This window comes from Narcine bancroftii, chromosome 3 (assembly GCF_036971445.1).
Source record: "Narcine bancroftii isolate sNarBan1 chromosome 3, sNarBan1.hap1, whole genome shotgun sequence".
Lineage (NCBI taxonomy): Eukaryota > Metazoa > Chordata > Chondrichthyes > Torpediniformes > Narcinidae > Narcine > Narcine bancroftii.
In genome coordinates this window covers 321,057,840-321,063,839 of record NC_091471.1, presented here as the reverse complement: position 1 = coordinate 321,063,839, position 6,000 = coordinate 321,057,840, and positions in this window count along the sequence as shown.

Sequence of the window (6,000 nt, the reverse complement as noted above, 5' to 3'; positions counted from 1 at the left end):
TTAAAATTGATGGACTCCAGAAGCTTTTAAAGATTTGGATCCAGTACAGTTCTTTTCAGAATGGATTCCTGATGTTTTGGGAAAGGAGTATTTTCCGAATGGGCTGGAATTAGATAGACCTCATCGAGCACTTAGAAAGAAACCCCTTCCTGGTCAACCGCCATGCTCTATTTTAATTATCAAGAATGCAAAAAAACATCAGGGTCTCTTTGGTGGTTAGGAATAGTAGAGCTTTCTTTTACACAGACTTAAACCAAGTCATTATCAAATGTCTGAAAGAGTTTAATCCGGCTAAAGGAGTTTTGTGGAAGAAAGGTTATAAGTTTGCCTTGCGATATCCAGCAGTGCTAAAAGTTTTCTATGGAGAGTAACAACCCCAGTTCTTTAGGGATGAAGTTGAAGCTCTGGTATTTGCTAATTCTTTGCCAGATAATAAACAGCAAAGAAGTCAAGAAGGTTTTTCTCAGCAGCTGCAACCAGCTGAAGAAGGGGAGAAGAATGGGGAGCACAACGTGGAACAGTGTGAATCCGCTGAAACTGATATTGATGATGATCAACTTAACAAAGACTTGGAAGAAACTTATTGTACTTGACCTGTTTTTTAAAAACTGTCATTTAATATTGTTCTGTTTGGGAGGGGTGGTATTTGTTGTATCTCCTTCCGAAGTTGTTGGCCACAGTGGTGTGGTAGAGGGAGGTAATACTGTGGGGGTATTTTGTTGGGGGGGGGGGGAATGGATTTCTTTTTTCTTTTGTTTGTTTCTTTCTTGCTTTATTAAGGAGATGAATATTGAATTTCAGTTAACAGTGGATTGGGACCTCACTGCACAAGGTAGAGGTTTAAAGATTTAAATAAATAAGTTGTCTAATTTAATATTTGCAAAATTTAATGTTAATGGGCTCAATAACCCAATTAAAAGGAAACGAGCATTTGGCTTATATTAAAAAATTAAAGTAGATACTACTTTTCTACAAGAAACTCATTTAACCGCAAAAGAACATCAGAAATTGAAAAGAGATTGGGATGGTCAAGTTGTTTCTTTATCTTTTAATTCTAAATCAAGAGGAGTTGCCATTTTGATATATAAGAAATTGTTGTTTAAATTGGAATCTGTTATTGAGATGGTTGGTAGACTTTTAATTGTAAATTGTAAAATTTATTTGGAATCTTTGACCCTCATGAATATTAATGCACCTAATGTGGATGATGAAAAATTTATACAAATTTCCTTTTTTTAATTTATCACAAGCATATATCAAAGTTATGAATGGAGGTGATTTTAATTGTTGTTTGGATCCATTGTTAGATAAATTTCTGAAAACTGTAACTAGAACTAAAATGGCAAAAAAAGCATCAAATTTAATGAAAGAAATAAATTTGGTTGATATATGGAAAAAATTAAATCCTAAGGAGAAAGAAAGTTCTTTTTATTCTTATCAACATGACTCTTATTCTAGAATAGACTTATTTTTGTTATCAGCACAACTACAAGGTCAGATAGTATAAAACTAGACTTTTAACAGATCATCTCTTTTATAATTAACATATACAGGAGTGGAATAAGTGGATTCTACATATCGATGGAGATTTAATTCTTTATTATTAAAAAAGTAATTTTATGAGGTATCAAATAAAGCAGTTTTTAGAGACAAATGTAAATTCTGTTAATAGTAAGTTTATATAATGGGATACTTTGAAAGCATATCTAAGAGGAAAAATTATTAGTTATATTTCTAAAATTAAGAAACAACTGTGACAGAATATATAGAAATGTTTTTGGGAGATAAATTGGAAAAGTTAGAGTAAGTTACATACATACACTTGTGCTTAGAATTAGAAGGGGGTTAAGTTAGGTTAGTTAAGTCAATAGTGATAAGATAAAGTTTGATTCTGTTTTCATGTTTAAAGGTAATTAAAAACAACTTTTGTTTAAGTAACCATTTGTTGTGGTGAATATCTATTGCTGCTGGGTTTTGGGGTCCTCTAGGGTCATAACATTTTATGGGGACTCATTCAGTCAATTGAAACATGCGTTTTTGTGGGTTATTAGTTAATTGTTTAAAGCTTGAGTGTGGAAAAACAGCAGCAATGGATCTTGGGGAATTTTTGTCACAACCATCACCTGCAGAGCTGAAGAGCAAGAGAAAAGAGGAACTGATGGTTATTTCTAAGGCATTAAATCTGACTGAAGTCAAGCATTGGATGAGAAAAGTGCAAATATAGAGGATTATAGTGAAATATTATATAGGTGAGGGTAAATTTGTTGAGAAAGACAGAAGATTTTCCAGAGGATAGATCTGGTGAGTTGCAATTGGAATTGGAGAAATTGAGGATGGAAGAAAAATGGAGGGTGCAAGAGGAAAGAAAGAAACATAATTTTGAGTTGCAGAGACAACAATATAAGACAGACCAAGCTGAAAGGCAAAGAGGCTGAAAAACAGAGGAAATATCAGGCAGAGGAAGCTAAAAAAACAGAGGAGAAATGACAGAGCTAGCTGATAGAGAAAGTATGACTTGGAAAAGTCTGAAAGGGAAAGACAGTTTCAATTAGAGAGGATGAAAATTGAGAGGGAGGTAAGTAAGAGAGCTGAGAGTTAATGTGGAACAGATTAATAAACCTGTTCAGAGGATTAATGTGGAACAGAATAGTAAGCCTGAAATTAAGTCTGGAGAGAATGTCAAGAGAAAAGATGAAATTAAGGTTGGAAAGAACAGAACTTCTGGATTTGTATGTCATTTTTGTAAGAAACCTGGTCATGATATTGTGAATTGTCTAGTATTGAAAAAGAGAAAAGGAGGTTTTGCTAGAAGCATGTATTCAAACAGTGGAATTTAAGGAGAGCAGATGTTCCAAACCTGATAAGGAGGTCATGGATGTTTTCAAATCTTTTGTTTCAGAGGGTTTTGTTTCAGTAAAGGAAAGAGAATCACAGGTTCCAGTTAAAATTCTTAGGGATACTGGGGCTGCCTAATCATTGTTAGTAAATAGTGTTTTTATCTCTGGATCAAAGGACTGACACAGGGGAGACAACTTTGATTAAAGGTGTTGGAGGTGAGGTGGAGTCGATATCTGTTCACAAAATAGATCTAAATTTTGATTTAGTTAAAGGACCTGTTGTGGTAGGAGTAATTTCAAAGTTACCCATGCAGGGAGTCTCAATTTTATTAGGGAATGATTTGGCAGAAGATAAAGTTGGGTCAGTTTTGAGATTAACAAGCTGGCCTAGGAAAGATGAGGTGGAAGAGAATTGTGAGATCTGTCCTGAGTGTGCAGTAACAAGGTCCTTGTCTAAGAAATTATTGAGAGATGAAGAAGATCCAGTTGACAGAGTTTTGCCAGGTGCTTCTGAAATGGTTTTCAAAGAGAAGGGTGAGAGTAAGGATTTTTCTTTGTCAAGGAAGGAGTTAATTCGGCAGCAGAGAGCAGATACAAGTCTTGCTGACTTAGCAGACAAAGCAGTAACTGAACAGAAGATTGGAGATTGGCTTGTGGTTATTATTTAAAAGGTGATTTGTTAATGAGGAAATGAAGACCTCTTGATATTCCTGCTAATGAAGAGTGGGGGTGATTTATCAGGTGGTTGTTCCTAGAAATTACCAAAAATAAATTTTTAATTTAGCCCACAGTCATCTTGGTGTAAAGAAAACCATAAATAAGATTTTGAGACAATTTTTTTCTGGCCTGGTTTGAGGAAAGATGTTGTAAATTGGTACCGGACATATCATTTTTGTCAGGTAGTGGGGAAACCTAACCCCAGGGTCCTCCAGTGGCTTCATTACAACCTATTCCTGTTGTTGGGGAACCTTTCACTAGGGTTATTGTAGATTGTGTAGGTCCACTGCCAAAAACTAAGTCTGGAAATCAGTACTTGTTAACAATTATGTGTACAGCACCGAGATTTCCAGAATTTCTGAGTTTCCTATTCCCAATGGCAAGAAAGCAGTGAGAAGGTTTTTAGGAATGATAGGATATTATAGGAAGTTTTGCAGAAATTTTGCTGAGGTTGCTCTTCCTTTGACCAACCTTTTGAAAAAAGAGGAGAAATTTGTGTGGACTAGAGTGCCAGTCAGCTTTAGAAAATTTAAAGGATTTGCTATGCCATTATCCTGTGTTAAATCTCCTGATTTTGATAAACCTTTTTATTTAACAGTGGATGCCAGTGAGAGAAGCAGGTGCAGTTTTATTGCAAAAACAATGAAATGGACCATCCAGTTGCCTACTTTTCAAAAAAATTCAATGTTCATCAAAGGAACTATTCCACGATTGAAAAAAACTGTTGTTTATCATATTAGCTCTGCAGAATTTCGATGTATATCTTGGTACCTCTTAGGAACCAATTGTGATATTTACTGACCACAATCCTCTGGTGTTTTGAATAAAATGAAGAACAAAAACAGATGATTGTTAAACTGGAGTTTAATATTACAAGCATATAATCTGCAGATTATTCATATCAGAGATTCGAATAATGTTATGGCAGATTGTTTGTCAAGATGTTAAAAATGATCGTGTATAAGAATACTCTCAATATTGTTCCTTTATTATAATATGTTATATATATTGTAAATTGTTATCTCTTTAGTGATTTTAAAGTCATTTTAGTTATAACTGAATTTTAACTCGAGTTAAAATTCCTTTAAGGGGGAGGTGTGACAGAGTGTGTAGAAATGTTTTTGGGAGATAAAATGGAAAAGTTAGAGTAGGTTACATACATACACGTGTGCTTAGAATTAGAAGGGAATTAAGTTAGGTTAGTTAATTAATAGTGATAAGTTAAAGTTTGATTCTCTTTTCATGTTTAAAGATAATTAAGAACTACTTTTGTTTAAGTAACCATTTGTCGTGGTGAAAATCTATTGCTGCTGGGTTTTGGGGTCCTTTGGGCTCGTAACACACATCTAGCTGAAGTAAATCAATTAGAAAGGGACATAGAATCCTTAGAGAAAGATTTACAACACAATTCAACAGATGTTAAAAAGATACAATTGATTAATAAGAAATTACAATATAATTCATTACAGACCTATAAATTTGCAAAATTATTACAAAGAACTAAACAGAAGTATTATGAGTTTGGGGAAAGAGCTCATAAAATTTTAGCTTGGTAATTGAATTCAGAACAAGTATCAAGAACGATAAATGCTATTAGAAAAGATTTAAATATTTTGTATAAACCTTAAGATAATGTATTAAAGGTATTTTATAAAAAAATATACACTTCCAAGGCTGTGAAAGATTAAGATAGATTTTTTTAAATCTGATCTCCAATTGCCCTCATTAACTAAGGAAATTAAGAAGTTGGAGACCCCTTTTACTCAAAAGATTATAGAAGCACTTAAATCAATGGCTAATGGGAAATCCACAGGTGAAGACATCTGAATTTAAAAGAATTTTCAAGATTTATTGATACCTTTATTGATTGAGGTCCTTAAGCAAGCTATGGAAACTCGTTAATGAGAATAAGAGAGATAATTTTGTATATAAATGGAATTTGAAGTTGTTACGCAAATATAATTCATCAATTTTGATGCATTTGATGGAAATATGGAATAAATGAAGAGATAGGTACATGTGGTAAAGTTTCTATGAAGACACCTTTGTATCAGTGTAAACTTTTTACTTTTACAGTTAATAATCAATTTTTGAAAATATGGGATCAAAAAGGAATTAAATTTGTACAGGATTGTTATGAAGCTGGTTATTTTATTACATTTCAAAGATTGAAGGAAAAGTATGAAAAACCATTTGTTTTCAAGTTAGAGCTTCGATGATGGATCAATTTGGGAAATACTGTTTGAGGTTGCCTAGACAGACTAATTTTGAAATTTTAATTACAGATAGTAGGAAAAAAATATTTATATCAGAAATGTATGCATTATTACAAAATAAAATGTTTAAGACAGATTTACAAAACTCTATGTTAAAATTAGAAAAACATTTAGGATACAGATTATTCAGGATTGATGGAATTTGTGTAAAATTAGTCTAACAAAAATTG